The 17,548-nt window shown below is 43.5% G+C and overlaps 1 pseudogene; it reads right to left on the minus strand.

The window, feature by feature from the left end:
* LOC122935314 overlaps positions 1-3,518 on the minus strand; it is a 28,430-nt pseudogene extending 24,912 nt beyond the window's left edge.
* Between the last annotated feature and the right edge of the window lie 14,030 nt (positions 3,519-17,548).

A 17,548-nucleotide genomic window follows, 5' to 3' on the forward strand; every position in this document is an offset into this window, starting at 1 on the left:
GTTTCTGTAAGCCTATGCTTCCAAGTCCTATCTTCTCAGACTGACACACAGAGGCTTGGTTTTATCCCTCCTTGATTACAGCAGGCCTCACCTGCGATCACCTCCGGCAAAAGACAACACACATACTGGAAGGGTGTGGACTGGCAGATCCCACTACCAAACCTATCCACCAGTCCAAATAAAATCCAGCCCAGAACAAAATGTAGACAAAACTATCTCAGAAAACTACACTTTGCTGAAACCCCTGCAGCTTTATGGATTTTATTTAGCTCACCCAGCTGAGGTATCTGGGTGGGATATACACACCTTCCAGCACAGTACACATTACCACATATCCCTTTCCTCGTCTTCAGACCGGAGGTCTGAGCATTTTTACACATTGCACTGTGTCCTCTGTAAGATGTGGCCGGTGTCACACTTTTTCCTTTATTCTGCCACACCCAGGCGAGCAGAGCTCGGTTTGTCGCAAACACTAACTTTCTACCCAGTAGATAATGCTTAAGGGACTCCGGTGCCCATCTAATGGCCAGATACTTTCTACTGTTTCACGAGGACGATGATGCGTTCTCGCACTCTTTGTCTCTCTATTTTATCAACAGATAGTATCTCTCTTTTTCCCTTACTCATAAACTAATATGTTTTTATACGATTGACAGGCTCTACCTTTGGATTCTTTGGCTCCCGAACATGCTCATGCCCTTTCGTGGACTGCTGCAGCTCTTGACTGAACTGTTCGCACAGTTGCTTCCAGCCATGGTCATGTCCAGACACTTTCTTCTTTGCTTTGTGGAGCATCTTCAGCAGAGCATGCTTGCCCTCGCTCGCTTCTTTTAAATTGATCTGATTCACTTTCTTGACAGTTTTTATAGCATTTCTGCTTCCAGATTTGCTACTTCTGGAACAATCAGAAGTTCAATTTCTACTCTCTTCCTTCTCTTCAGCAGTGGTTTTCTCAGATTTGGCGGAAGTGGCAGAGTCCTCTGCTTCTTCGGTGGCTTTTTCCACATCGGCAGACTCTACTTCAGCCTCTTCTTTGAGCTCTGCAGCATATTAGGATTTCTCCCACTCCAACTCATCAATCTTAGCTTCTTCAGCCTTTGTCTTTTTGGAGTCTCCATTCACTTTGTTAGCCTTCTCATCCTTCTCAGGCATGGTATCATATACCTGCACTCTTAATTCCTCCTTTTCTTTCTCATCGAGGTTGGAGGCACGTGGGATTATTGGGGTCCTTATCAGACTCTTCATATTCCTCTTCTGGCATTCCCTCCAGAGGGTCACCCAGGACATTGTTCTCCATTCGGGCAAGCTCCAGGAGAGCCATCACATAGTAGTAGACAGCATCTGCATACTGGTTGTCCATCTCCCCGTAATTTCTTCCTCAGAAGGCTGCTAGCTTCCGGAAAAGCGTCAGCAACAGAGCGGATGTCTTTCATGACCAGGTCCTGGCTACTCACTGCCATGAGTCTTTTGGCTTCTTCATCCATATCACCCCTTTCAACTTGTTCAGCAGAAACTTCTTCCATCTTCTCTGCCTCGGCCGGCACCGCAGCACTACCATCTTCAGAGCCATTCTCAACAGGTGCTGACTTGGATTTCTTAGCCTCTTCTACCTGGCGCTTCAATAGTTTTACATGAACATTATTTTTCTCTGCTAACTAAATGTAAAAACAGTCTCTCATACGTTGCCTGGACTTTCGGCGCTGCAGGTCCCAGAAGTGATGTGGGTCAATTCACACTATAGTTCGATGCGTTTATATATAGGACCGCGCTGCACGTTTTCTTGGAATCCTTTCCTCCTCCCAAGGCTTTCCTCAGTCCGTCTGGACATGAAAAACACACTATTTCCTCAGGTAATCTCCCCTCCTTCAACAGAAACATGCAGGATATCAAGGGGTCGCGCTGATAGTGAAGCACTATTTCCTCCGTCTTAAATAAAATTATTTATTGTACTCAATGACTTGTAAAAGGCATATCACAAATACAAATCCTCCAGTTGCCCAACCCGGGTTTCGCTCACACGCTTCATCAGTGGCGTCTGTCCTACCGCTTACAAGGCTGCCATTAATCCACAAATCAATCCCACCCTCCCCAAGTCCCACCCATACATCAACAAAAATACGGACAACACGGTATTAAAACCACATAAAACAACCTAAAAATGAATTAATAAAACAGGATCCATTCCACCAATATTCAATTAAGACATTTTTTTTTACTAATATTCCCCCTACAATCACTTCAAAAATACTCCCCATTATCATTCATAAAACTCTTACCCTACATCATAAGTCAGGTGATTTCTTCAGGGTTTACTAATCACTAGCCCAATTCCATCTGCCCAAGGTTATTTTTCTCTGCCTGGTTTTTATACTGTTCAGCATTGCGCCTTTCACCTTCCAGTTGTATTCAGCTTTTTCTCTGAGCGACGGACTTGTTTACTTGCAGCCTGTCTTTCTTTTGTTTCAGTATCAAGCTGTTCCTCCAGTTGTGCGATCTTTGCTTCTTGCTGTGATGGATGCATTGAATTTGGATTTAATAGAGCCTTCCAATTCTTGCAATTTTGTTTTTAACTCGTTTTGTTGATCCAATTGCTGACGGGCATTCTCATTCTTCTGAACATTACTAAATTTGGCATTCAGATCAGCATTCATCTGGTCAATTTGGAGAGTAGCCTTTCTCAGTCTGCCATTGGCCAATTCATCTCTTTCCTGTTGGGCTTGCCTTTTGGCACGCTCTGCCTCAGAAAGCTCCTCCTGCATATGGATCCTCTCCGCCTCCAAACTTTTAAGTTTCTTTTCATTTTTCTTAGACAGACTTAAAATATCATTCCTAGATGCTCTAGTGTATTCCAACTCTCTCTGGTAACCCTTCATTTGTGCCTGCAATTTACACAGTTGTTTGATGGCTTCTTCTCTAGTTTTGTTTGCAGAGTCAATTTGTCCCACTAAGTCTTTTAGATCCATCTCAAACTTCTTTCTAGCTACTACAGCCAATGAACATTGCTTCCTTTCATCTTGAAGCTCTGCTTCCATTTCTTTTACTTGTCTGACAAGTTGTATCTTCTTGTCTTCACTCTTCTCATCACATCCTTGCAGATCTCTCTGAAATTGTGCCCTCATAGCTTGCAGGTTAACTTCTAAGTGCAACTTGACATCCTTTGTGGCTTGTAATTCATTTTCTTCAACCCTGCACCTGAGCTCACTAACCATAGAACACTGTGGAGACTGGTTATCTGCACCTGGTACGTGTGGTACACCCTCTAACACTGCCACACTTCCCTGCACATTTCCCACAGTGGGTTCACTCCGCTGTGGGTTTTCAACACTAACCAGCATTTCTAAATCACATATATCTTTACCAGTAGGGGAAGCTTCTTCCTTGACCACAACCTGCAAAGGAAAGGGGGTGTCATCATCATAACCACATATTTCACATAACTCCACATTTTCATTATGCATTTCAGTTGGCTTGTCAGGTTCATTTGACACCTCATCTGCACCATTGTTTTCAATGGTCATTCACTTAAACCATTGTGTTCCATGTGCATCTCACTCACACCTTCATTTAAAGGGATAAGCACAAGTTCTGCAGAAGTTTCGTCACTTGCTGCAGAAGTGTCTCTATTTTCCCACAACTCTCAGAACAAGGCAAAGTCACGCACCAACATTACACCATGCATGAGCGTACTTGCAACTCCAAGTTCATAAGTCCCTGTCACGGCGGGGAGTGGGGGAAACCCCCTACCGTGCGGTGTCAAAGGGTAAAGGGGATCAACCTGGCCAAAAAGGAGTATTAAGGGAGCAGGTCACCTCCTACAACATCCCTAATCCTCTCCCTGACTCCTCACCGTATGAGCGGACCCTGATGGTGGGACGGCTCATACCCTGGATACCTAATATCCTGAGTCGCCCTGGAAATCCCTCACTTAGAAGCAGGGGAGAGACGACCTGTTTATCCCAGTCATGGAGGAACAGTAGTCTCTATCTGAGGCCAGGCTGCAAGGAGAGGGGGACACATACAGCTATTGAGATGGCAGGTAAGCGAAACCCATAACACACTTACCTGCCACAGACACACTGACTGGAACCCGTGCACTAGTGCTGCTGTCCACATCAACATTAGAGGACACAGCACACACCACACAGGGACCCAGGACACCCAAAGCTGCAATAAATGTGAGACAGGGGAATGTCTTACAAACATGCTGGACATCAAACACCACCAGACATGTAACACCAAAACTAGACATATCAACACCCTGAACATAACCCACTCCATACACATAGGGACAGGAAGGGAAGTAGACACCGGGAAAACATTGATGACCACAAGGGTGGCCCTCACTAGACAGATGGAATATGAAGACCAGGAGCCTAGCTCCAGCACACCCCATGGCTGGAGTACCACTGACTCCTGGCCTCTAGCCACAGGTAAGATGAAGCACCTATTGACCACACCCAGCAAGGAAGTTAACCCTTACTGCACCAGACAGGGGGAGGCTACAACTTAAAGGGGAAGCGCACACACAAGTATACAAAACCACCATAGGCCGTGACAGTCCCAGTTCCCACTGGAGTCTCACAGTCAATGAGGGCCACAGGATAGTTCTCACTATCACCATGAATGTCCAGCACACATAGCATTTTGTCCACATAGTCCCTATACCAAGCTGGCATGTACCAGGCTCACCTGGCTCCGTGTCCAACAATGCTCGAACTGGACTGCCATCCACCACAATTTCACACATTTTTGTAGCAGCCTTCAGTCCCGGTGTCTTAACACCTACCGACTCAGCACATAGTTCATGGCTTCTGAGGTACCAGGGCACTGCACGTGCTGTCACTTTGTCTACTATACAATCAATAACTGGAACGCTCTAACCCACTGACGTCACAGGCTCGGCACTCCTGGGAGATGAGGGTGTCTCATTGTATAAGCGATAGGATAGGTCTTGTCCTGGAGAATCAGTGATCAGGGCTAGGATCAATTCTTGAAAACCTTGGATGGGAAATATTGCTCTGCATTGATGCTACATGAGTGATCTTTCCCCCTTGTTGTGTACAGCCTCCTTCCCCTTTACTGCTGGTATCTGTAACACTGTTCTACTACTGGAGAAGGGAAGGATACAACGGAGACAGCAGTTGACCTCAGCCAGAGCCGATAGCAGCTAGGAGCAGTGTGCTGTCCGATCTATGTCAAAAGCAGCAGCACAACCCACCATATAAAAGAGTCATGCACAAACTGTGACCTTGGGGGCCACATGTGGGCTGCAGTCTCTCTTGCAATCAGACTTTAACTGGCATTTCCAGTGGAGGCCATTGATCATTTAACTCCTTTGCAACATTCACTGTACATGTATGCTATATATCAGGAGTTTAACCCCTTTAGGGCCCTGACATTTTTCACCTTAAGGACCAGGCCATTTTTTGCAAATCTTACATGTGTCACTTTATGTGGTGATAACTTTAAAACGCTTTTACTTATCCAAGCCATTCTGAGATTGTTTTCTCGTCACATATTGAACGTCACGACAGTGGTAAATTAGAGTCAAAATCTTTAATTTTTATTTATAAAAAAATACCAAATTTACTAAAAATGTTGAAAAATTAGCAAATTTCAATTTCTCTACTTTTATAATCGATAGTAATACCTAAAAAAATAGTTATTACTTTACATTCCCCATATGTCTACTTCGTGTTTGGATCATTTTGTTAATGTCATTTTTTTTGGGGGGGGGACGACGACGTTAGAATGCTTAGAAGTTTAGAAGCAAATCTTGAAGTATTCAGAACATTTCCAAAACCCACTTTTTAAGGACCAGTTCAGGTCTGAAGTCACTTTGTGAGGCTTACATAATAGAAACCACCCAAAAAGTACCCCATTTTAGAAACTACACCCCTCAAGGTATTCATAAATGATTTTTACAAACTTTGTTAAGCCTTTAGGTGTTCCACAAGAATTAATGGAAAATGGAGATTAAATTTAAGAATTTCACTTTTTGGGCAGATTTTCTATTTTAATCAATTTTTTCCAGTAACAAAGCAAGGGTTAACAGCCAAACAAAACTCAATATTTATTGCCCTGATTCTGTAGTTTACAGAAACACCCCATATGTGGTCGTAAACTGCTGTACAGGCACACGGCAGGGCGCAGAAGGAAAGGAATGCCATATGGTTTTTGAAAGGCAGATTTTGCTGGACTGTTTTTTTGACACCATGTCCCATTTAAAGCCCCCCTGATGCACCCCTAGAGTAGAAACTCCAAAAAAGTGACCCCATTTTGGAAACTACGGGATAAGGTGGCAGTTTTGTTTGGTACTATTTTAGGGTACATATGATTTTTGGTTGCTCTATATTACACTTTCTGTGAGGCAAGGTACCAAAAAAATATATTTTTGCACCGTTTTTTATTTACAACGTTCATCTGACAGGTTAAAGCATTTAAAAAAAAAAGAAAATGATTTTTTAGTGTCTCCACATTATGAAAACTGTATTTTTTTTTATTTTTTGGGCAACTGTTTTATGTACGGGCTAATTTTTTCGGTATGAGATGACTGTGTGATTGGTACTATTTTAGGGTGCATAGGCCTTTATGATCGCTTGGTATTACACTTTTTGTGATGTAAGGTGACAAAAAATTTCTTTTTTGACACACTTTTTTATTTTGGGGTTAGGTCATGTGATATTTTTATACAGCAGCCTACAGACGCGGCGATACCTAATATGTAAAGTTTTTTTATTTACTTAAGTTTTACACAATAACAGCATTTTTGAAACAAAAAATAGGGGCTCATTTTCTGCAGTATGAGGTGATGGTTAGATTGGTACTATTTTTTTGGGGGGGGGGGGGATATGCCTTTTTGATCGCTTGTTGTAGCACTTTTAGTGATGTAAGGTGACAAAAAAAATAATAATGTTGACGCTGTTCACATGAGAGGTTATGAGAGGTTAGGTCATGTGATATTTTTATAGATCAGGTTATTACAGACATGAGGTAAATACTAATCCCGTAGGACAGAGGGATAAAACTTAACATTTATTATTAGTACAATCTAAAAATGAATAGACACCAGAGGAGGAGACTCTACACCAAACGAAAATAACAAGACAGCCCGGCGGGCAAAAATGTACATGTATAAATAGTGTGACCAGATTGATGTAAATAACAGGAACGTTCTCACCCGATTGTAGATCAGGATGTCTCATGAAGAGGACTGGAGGTGGAAACGGTCCTTTGGTACTTGTTGTTCACACTGGAAGGATAAGTGAATATGCCCCTTCAAATTAGGTGGGTGACGGGGTGGTTGACCCTAGACAGCCCTGAATGGGGGGGCAGGGGCTAGTATGCCCTACCTATCTATACGGGGAACTTGCCCCGCAAGGAGCATCCCCGTCCGGATACCTGACCCTGTGGGGACAGATTCCCTAGTAGTCCCTAAAAAATGCTCCCTACGTGTCACGTTTCAGTTCGTCACAGAAAATCATCAGGGGAGATCAATGGTGGGCACAGGACTATGGATGGGGCCTGTGCGACCAAGGAGAAAGGATGGTACAAAAAAAGGGGGGTTGATATAGGTCAAAAGCCTAAGGATGTGTGTGGCCAGTCAGGCTAAGACACACAAGGCATGACCGCATCAAAAATTATATCATTAAATATAGATGCACCAGTGGGTGCCAGCTATGATACAACAATGAGGCCACAGGATAGTTAATCCGAGGGCAGGCTTTTGACCTATATCAACCCCCCTTTTTTTGTACCATCCTTTCTCCTTGGTCGCACAGGCCCCATCCATAGTCCTGTGCCCACCATTGATCTCCCTGATGATTTTCTGTGACGAACTGAAACGTGACACGTAGGGAGCATTTTTTAGGGACTACTAGGGAATCTGTCCCCACAGGGTCAGGTATCCGGACGGGGACGCTCCTTGCGGGGCAAGTTCCCCGTATAGATAGGTAGGGCATACTAGCCCCTGCCCCCCCATTCAGGGCTGTCTAGGGTCAACCACCCCGTCACCCACCTAATTTGAAGGGGCATATTCACCTATCCTTCCAGTGTGAACAACAAGTACCAAAGGACCGTTTCCACCTCCAGTCCTCTTCATGAGACATCCTGATCTACAATCGGGTGAGAACGTTCCTGTTATTTACATCAATCTGGTCACACTATTTATACATGTACATTTTTGCCCGCCAGGCTGTCTTGTTATTTTCGTTTGGTGTAGAGGCTCCTCCTCTGGTGTCTATTCATTTTTATTCATTTTTAGATTGTACTAATAATAAATGTTAAGTTTTATCCCTCTGTCCTACGGGATTAGTACTTACGCTATCTAATTTTGGGATTAAGTGGGCCTGGTCGACATATCTGGCCTTTTCGTTAATTTATTACAGACATGACAATACCTAATATGTATACTTTCAGTTTTACACAATTATTTCATTTTTGAGAGCCATAGTTTTTTTATGTTTTGGGCGATTGTCTTAAGTAGGGTATCATTTTTGCGGGATGAGATGGCGGTTTGATTGGCACTATTTTGGGGTGCATATGACTTTTTAATCGCTTGTTATTACACTTTTTCTGATGTAAGGTGACAAAAAATTGCTTTTTTGGTGTTCATCTGAGGGGTTAGGTCATGTGGTATTTTTATAAAGCAGGTTGTTACGGACATGGAGATACCTAATATGTCTACTTTTTTTTTATTTTTACATTTAACACAATAAAAGCATTTTTGAAACCAAAAAAATCATGTTTTACTGTCTCCATAGTCTGAGAGCCATAGTTTTTATATTTTTGGGGCGATTGTCTAATTTTTTGCAGGATGAGGTGACGGTTAGATTAGTATGATTTTAGGGAGCATACGCCTTTTTGATCGCCTGATGTTGCACTTTTAGTGATGTAAGGTGACAAAAAAAAATTTTATAGAGCCTGTCGATGCGGACACGGCGATAGCTAATTTGTCTACTTTTCTTATTTCTCTATTTTGGAAAAAGGACGCTTTTTTTTCTTTACTTGAAACTTTAATTTTTTTTATTTATTTTTTACACTTCATTTTTTGTCCCACTCTGGGACTTCAACTTTTGGGGGTCTGATCCCCTTTACAATGCATCACAATACTTCTGTATTGTGATGCATTGGCTGTAAGTGTATTACACATTGTAATACACTTACAGCCTGCTTCCTGTGAGATCCATCGGGCTGTCTTCCCTGTCACAGCAGCACGGGGACCCGATGGAAGCTTTAACCCATTAAGGACATGTCGGCGATCGCAGCAAACCGCAGGTCAATTCAGACCTGCGGTTTGTTGTGCTTTTTGCAGTTTCTGATCCCCGCGGTCCCTGAGTGCCTAAAATCAAGATTTTGCACCCCCCCTGCACGATTTGATGCCGGCGGGTGGTGCAGGGGGGGTGTCGCAGGCGGTGGGGGCGTTGCGGGAGGCGGGCGGTGCGGCAGGCGGGATCACAATTCCCCGCCCGCCTCCCCTTGAAAATTCGTTGGCTTCTAGTGGGTTATACCAGGGGGCCAGCACATTGCTGACACCCTGGTATAAACGGCTGACATCTGTGCAGATGTCAGCCGTTTAACCCTTTCCATACCGCGGTCCGTATGGACCGCGGTATGGAAAAGGTTAACTGTCAGGGTCAAGGGGCTCCCTCCTCTCCCATTGGCGGGCTGCTGTGCCTTTGCAGCCCCCCGATGGAGAGGGAGAGAGCCCCCCGACAGCCCCCCGCTTACCCTTCCCCGTCTGCGAAGTTGTGGCAGACGGGGAAGGTTCCCATGGCAACAGGACGCCTGCTCAGGCGTCCTGCTGTCCATGGTGCTGAACAGATCTATGCTAATAGCATAGATCTGTTCAGTGTAAGTAAAATACAGTACAGAACCCTATATAGTGTTCTGTACTGTATTATTCAGACATCAGACCCACTGGATCTTCAAGAACCAAGTGGGTCTGGGTCAAAAAAATGTAAAAAAAAGTGAAAAAAGTTAAGATAAAAAAAAAACATTTATCACTGAATAAAAATTAAAAAAATACATATTAGGTATCGCCGTGTCCATAATGACCTGATCTATAAAACGGTCATGTTACTTTCCCCGCATGATGAACACCATAAAAATAAAAAAATAAAAACTATGAGAAAATAGAAATTTTGCCCACCTTACTTCCCAAAAAACGTAATAAAAGTGATCAAAAAAGTCGCATATATGCCAAAATAGTACCAATCAAACCGTCATCTCATCCCGCTAAAAATGAGACCCTACTCAAGATAATCGCCCAAAAACTGAAAAAACTATGGCTCTTAGACTATGGAAACACTAAAACATGATTTTTTTTTTGTTTCAAAAATGAAATCATTGTGTAAAACTTACATAAATAAAAATAAAATATACATATTAGGTATCGCCGCGTCCGTATCGACCGGCTCTATAAAAATATCACATGACCTAACCCCTCAGATGACCACCGTAAAAAAAAAAAGGTGTAAAAAAAGCCATTTCTTGCCATCTTACGTCACAAAAAGTGTAATAGCAAGCGATCAAAAAGTCATATGCACCCTAAAATAGTGCCAATCAAACCGTCATCTCATCCCGCAAAAAATGAGACCCTACTCAAGATAATCGCCCAAAAACTGAAAAAAATATGGCTCTTAGACTATGGAGACACTAAAACATTTTGGGGGTTTTTAAAAATGAAGTTATTGTATAAAACTTACATAAATAAAAAAAATTGTATACATATTAGGTATCGCCGCGTCCATGACAACCTGCTCTATAAAATTACCACATGATCTAATCTGTCAGATGAATGTTGTAAATAACAACAAAAAAAACGTGCCAAAAAAGCTATTTCTTGTTACCTTGCCGCACAAAAAGTGTAATATAGAGCAACCAAAAATCATATGTACCCTAAACTAGTACCAACCATACTGCCACCCTATTCCGTACTTTCTAAAATGGGGTCACTTTTTTGGAGTTTCTACTTTAGGGGTGCATCAGGGGGGCTTCAAATGGGACATGGTGTCAAAAAAAACAGTCCAGCAAAATCTGCCTTCCAAAAACGTATGGCATTCCTTTTCTTCTGCGCCCTGCCGTGTGCCCGTACAGCAGTTTACGACCACATATGGGGTGTTTCTGTAAACTACAGAATCAGGGCCATAAATAATGAGTTTTGTTTGGCTGTTAACCCTTGCTTTGTAACTGGAAAAAAAATATTAAAATGGAAAATCTGCCCAAAAAGTGAAATTTTGAAATTGTATCTCTATTTTCCATTAAATCTTGTGCAACACCTAAAGGGTTAACAAAGTTTGTAAAATCAGTTTTGAATACCTTGGGGGGTGTAGTTTCTTAGATGGGGGTCACTTTTATGGAGTTTCTACTCTAGGGGCGCATCAGGGGGCTTCAAATGGGACATGGTGTCAAAAAAACAGTCCAGCAAAATCTGGCTTCCAAAAACCATACGGCGCACCTTTCACTCTACGCCCCGCTGTGTGGCCGTACAGTAGTTTATGGCCACATATGGAGTGTTTCTGTAAACGGCAGTCAGGACAATAAAGATACAGTCTTGTTTGGCTGTTAACCCTTGCTTTGTTAGTGAAAAAAATGGGTTAAAATTGGAAATTAGGCAAAAAAAATGAAATTCTCAAATTTCATCCCCATTTGCCAATAACTCTTGTGCAACACCTAAAGGGTTAACGAAGTTTGTAAAATCAGTTTTGAATACCTTGAGGGGTGTAGTTTATAGAATGGGCGGTTTCTATTATGTAAGCCTCGCAAAGTGACTTCAGACCTGTAGTGGTCCCTAAAGATTGGGTTTTTGTAAATTTCTGAAAAATTTCAAGATTTGCTTCTAAACTTCTAAGCCTTGTAACTAGGGGTGCACCGAAATGAAAATTCTGGTCCGAAACCGAAACCGAAAATTCAGGATACCCCTTGACCGAAACTTCCTTTTTGCCCAAATACTTTTAAAAGACCCCCCACCCCATAACAGTGCCATCCACAGACCCCCCCACCTCATAACAGTGCCATCCACAGACCCCCCCACCCACCCCATAACAGTGCCATCCACAGACCCCCACCCACCCCATAACAGTGCCATCCACAGACCCCCACCCACCCCATAACAGTGCCATCCACAGACCCCCACCCACCCCATAACAGTGCCATCCACAGACCCCCACCCACCCCATAACAGTGCCATCCACAGACCCCCCCACCTCATAACAGTGCCATCCACAGACCCCCACCCACCCCATAACAGTGCCATCCACAGACCCCCCCCATAACAGTGCCATCCACAGACCCCCCCCCCCATAACAGTGCCATCCACAGACCCCCCCCATAACAGTGCCATCCACAGACCACCCCAATTGTACAATTAATAGAAAATAGCGGGGAGGGACTGGGAGGAGGAGCTGGGGGCCGGTGCGTTCACTGTGCTCCGGCCCCCAGCTCCAGTAGTTATAAAAAGTGTGCAATTAATACGGATTCTATTCATTCAGAAAGTAGGCCGGGCACATGACGTCAGTCGTGACGCTGCCGCTCGTCTGCCCGGCCGGCCAGCATTAAGATAACAGCCCTGTGAGTAGGATGTAGAGGGGGCCTCATGAATAGAATCCGTATTAATTACACACTTTTTATAACTACTGGAGCTGGGGGCCGGAGCACAGTGAACGCACCGGCCCCCAGCTCCTCCTCCCAGTCCCTCCCCGCTATTTTCTGCCGATATGTACAAACATCGGCCGAAATGGATTAGGTGCATTTTCGGCTGCCGGAATTTCGGTGCACCCCTACTTGTAACATCCCCAAAAAATAAAATACCATTCCCAAAAGAATTCAAACATGAAGTAGACATATGGGGAATGTTAAGTCATCACAATTTTTGGGGGTATTACTATGTATTACAGAAGTAGAGAAACTGAAACCTTGAAATTTGCTAATTTTTCCCATTTTTTGGTAAAATAGATATTTTTTAATGCAAAAAATTAACTTTTTTGACCCAATTTTAGCAGTGTCATGAAGTACAATATGTGACGAAAAAACTATCTCAGAATGGCCTGGATAAGTCAAAGTGTTTTAAAGTTATCACCACTTAAAGTGACACTGGTCAGATTTGCAAAAAATTGCCTGGTCCTTAAGGTGAAATAAGGCTGTGTCCTTAAGGGGTTAATCCCTGCACGGAGATTTCAATGATGTCGGCGCATGCAGCAGGGGTCCGGCTATCAGTGACTACTGGACCCCTGACGCTGATCGGGCAGGCGCGTCTCCTGCACCCGCCCAAACACAGCGGCGTACATGTACGGTGCTGGTCCTTATATGATGCGAACCCATTCATTTCAATAGATCTGCAAAAAATGCGTACAACACACCGTCTGCTGTCCAGATCTGTATGTCCGTTCTGTAGCCCGCAAAAAAGATAGGTGTCCTATTCTTGTCATTTTTTATCTGCAGTTATGGGTGTCCAAATATGACGACACAAAGCTAGTGTTTTGTAATTGCACTAAAAACAAACCCCACCCCCCAAAAAAAGGCAGTATAGTGTTTTTTTTCCTTTCAGTTTCATCCTCACATTGAATTTTGTCCCATTTTTAAAAAGGGCCTTTCACCGGTTTTGAGATTACATTTTTAATACCTGGCACTGTAGGGCATGTTTAGGAAATGTCATATCTCTATCTTTTTTTTCAGCTTCGCTGCTCCATTTTAGCGCTGTGCCTCCCATCTCTTTTGGCGCACTTTATCCTAACCAATAGCATCGGGACAGGGAGGAGGAGATGGCCGGGTTTCTCAGGGGGCGTCTCCTTCTCCATGGCTGTGAGCTGTCCAATCGCAGCAGAGAGCATCACAGCCAGGGGAGAAGGTGAGCTTTTTTTTCTCAATGGCTGTGACTGGACATCTCACAGCTAGGGAGAAGGAGACGCCCCCGACAAACGCGACCATCTCCTCCTCCCTGTACTGACGCTATTAGTATATTGGGCGCCAAAAGAGACGGAGGGCCTCTGCTGTAAGCAATATATCCGACATAACTACTATTGAGTGTAGAACATGTAACTCTGCCTGGTATCTGCCATATAAACTGGATGAGATTATATCAAATGGATCTTTCTTCTTCCAGCCCTACAGAAACAGGCAAAAACAAAAAAAATGTTTCTAACTTTTATTTCCCTTACAGGAAAGCTACTAAATGTACAATTACCAAATATTACCTTTATACAATATTAAAGAGGATCTGTTACCGCTCCTGACATGCCATGTGATAACAATTCTGGAGCATTCTTATGACTTTCTGTTGTGTCATTCCTCTATTATTTCTCCTCGAAGTTATGAATGAATTGCTAGTAGTCTGCGTTAAGGGTACAGATGGGTGGTAAATAGGGATGAGCGAATCAAATTCGGATGAAACATCCGAAGTCGATTTGCATAAAACTTTGTTCTAATACTGTATGGAGCAGGAGCTCCGTACAGTATTAGAATGCATTGGCTGCGATGAGCCGAAGTTATCGAAGGTACCACTTGGAACCGAACACGAGTTCGGAAAATGTTTTTTTACAGTACAAATTAATTTATTAAGCAATAACTTCGGCTCATAGGAGCCAATACATTATTATACTGTACGGAGCGCCTGCTCCATACAGTATTAGAACAACGTTTTATGCGAATTGACTTCGGATGTTTCATCTAAAGTTGATTCGCTCATCCCTAGTGGTAACTAGTTGTGGGTGTGTCCCTGCATAGTCTCACTTTATCTAATCAGTGCTGCCATTGTCAGTCTGTGCAGGTACACCCGCGCAACTGGTTACCACCCCTCTGTACCCTTACTGCAGACTGCTAGCAATTTATTCATAATGGCTAGTAGAAATAATAAAGGAAAGGCACAACATAGAGACATAAGAATAGTTTCCCCAGAATTGTTACTACATGGGGAATGCATGAAACAATTAAAACAGACATGTCAGGAGTGGTGAAAGGTCCTCTTTAACCCTTTTTATGAGTAGGGTGTCTTGGTGATGGGAACAACATTTTATGTTTTAGAATGATGAGGGTCTACACTTTTCTTTTCTTGCAAAACACAAAGGGCTTATCTCCTCGTGGGTGGGTGAGCGTTATCCTACAGCGTTGGAAGCCCTGCCATGAGAGGCAACAGGATGTCATGCACATATCGCTGATAGTATTCTTTATATCACTACTAAGGGTGACCGCCTGTTGTATGTGATGGCTTCCCAGATCATCACACCAGCAGTTGGGGCAGTGTGTCACTCCACAGCAAAGAAAGGATTGAAGCACTCACCATGAGGCCTCCATAATGAAACTTGACCATTGCTGGATACCAAACAGAACCTGGATTTGTCGCTAAAGATGATACAGTTCCAGTCCGCAGCAGTCCAGGTTTCTCGCTGACAAAACCACTGGGTGGCTGTCAATGGCAGGACATGGAATCGGCACGTGACACAAATTTTTCTTCTGCTAAGCACCTGGAAATGGTCCGGGCAGAGACAGGGGTGTGTAATGAAGGTGCCACCTGTGTTTTGGATTGTGGACAATAAAACTGTGGGAGCTGCTCATGCTCACTGGTGAATTAAACAATCCTCTCTACTGGTTGTCTGTCTGGAGTATCTGTGTGTGCCCTAATGTAATCAGTGCTCCCAACACCTCCTAACAGTTAGGTCACAACGGCCTAGATGGTGGGCAATTCATCAAAACAACCATCCTGGGTCTTTCAGTCCAATGATGTGGCTCCTCTCAAAGTCTTTCAGCTGGGCAAACTGTCTTCGGGTGTCTAGCAGTCAACAATCTTTCACCAAGAGGTACACTACCCAATAATAGCCTCTTTATAGGGCAGCGGGGGAAGCACTTTTACAGAGTTTGTGGAAATCTCTGTGTCTAACCAGACCATACCTGTACTCATTTACATATCTGCCCAATACATAACTGCATGCCTGTACACACATGACCTGTACATGAGGGTAATTACACAAGTACAGAATGAAAAAAATAATAATCATGAACACTGTGTTCCTATTTTTAGTGACACAGAATTGATTATTTCAGTTCACTATCACACAGTGAAGGATACAGCTGGGAGTCCATATCAGAAGGGAAGGGGTGAAACATCCATGATATTGCAAAGCTATGTGCACGGAGCCTGTATTGAAGGCATACTATGTTCCTAATGCTCAGTACTACAGAGTTTTAGGAACTCTGTATGTCACCTTATACTGTCTCGGTACAGCACCTTATTACAGAAGAAGGAAAAACAACGAGAAGGCAAATTCAGCCATTTTTCATATACCACAATCATAAAGAATAAAACAGAAAAACCTCTGTATAGGATTTGGAAGCACACTGGAGGTACAGTAGGGACCCAAATACAACTGGTTAATTGTACATAGTCATAACACGGTTGCGGGCATGAAGCCAAATGCTCACAAGCATGATACAACAATACTCCTGTCACGGTTCCCCTAAGTGCCGCTGGGTGACCAGGGCTACCGAGAGGGCCCTTCTGACATCAGAGCCCCGGGCCAATAAGGTGGCATGCTGGGGCTCAAGAGCGTGCAGTGACACTGGTGTGAGCTGCTTCCTCCTCAGTATAAAAGGCTGGTGCCTGCATGTGCAGGTGCTGGTGAATTTCTTGTCCTCTGGCTCCCCCTGCTGTTCCCTTGTGGCACTGAAGACTCCTTTGGCTTCTGGATTGGTATTGTGACTACATTTTTTGGCTTCTGGCAATTTGGTATTGTATTGATCTCCTGGTTCTGACTTTTTGGCGTATTTGGTTTTCTTGTTTGCCTCTGGCATTTTTGTATTTCACTGTCCAACTTACATTTGACCCTTTTCCATACAACTGTTTGTTTATCTTTCTTTGTGTGTTTCCCTCACACATTTCAGTATAAGAACCATCACCCAGTTGTGGGGTCACTGCCTAGGGTGACCGTACAAGTAGGCAGGTATAGAGGGTCCGGGAAGTTTTAGGGTTGCACTATCCCTGTTTGTATGTGACGGTAGTCACTTTAGGATACTTTCACATATGCAATATCAAAACCTGACCAAAACGGTTCTGTTTTGATTACACATCAGTATGCACCCGTTCCGTTAGGATGCAGTTGTGTGAAATAGAAACAGAACAAACTACTGAAAGTCAATGGGTGACGGATCAATTATTTTAGGATCCTGAAAAAACTGATCCGTCACCATTGACTTACATTATTTTTAGAGAGGGATGCAGTTTGGTCCTTGTCGATGACTGTACACAAAACCGCAGCTTGCAGCGGTTTTGTTTCGGGTCACAAAACGGAATGCTGACCGAACGGAAGGCATTGTGAACAGATCTCTTTCCATTCTGAATGCATGGAGATAAAATGGAACCGTTTTGGCCTGGTTTTCAGATCCTCCGCCGGATCTCAAAACTGGAATGCCAAAATGTTTATGTGAAAGTAGCCTAACCCTGACAACTCTTGTGTATAGAAGGAGGAATAAACTGAAGGGCATTCATGCGGATATGCCTGAATATATGACCGAGGAGGGTTTGCACCTATGTCAAAAACAATGGTCCAAGCCCATTCAA

This window comes from Bufo gargarizans, chromosome 4 (assembly GCF_014858855.1).
Source record: "Bufo gargarizans isolate SCDJY-AF-19 chromosome 4, ASM1485885v1, whole genome shotgun sequence".
Classification (NCBI taxonomy): Eukaryota; Metazoa; Chordata; class Amphibia; order Anura; family Bufonidae; genus Bufo; species Bufo gargarizans.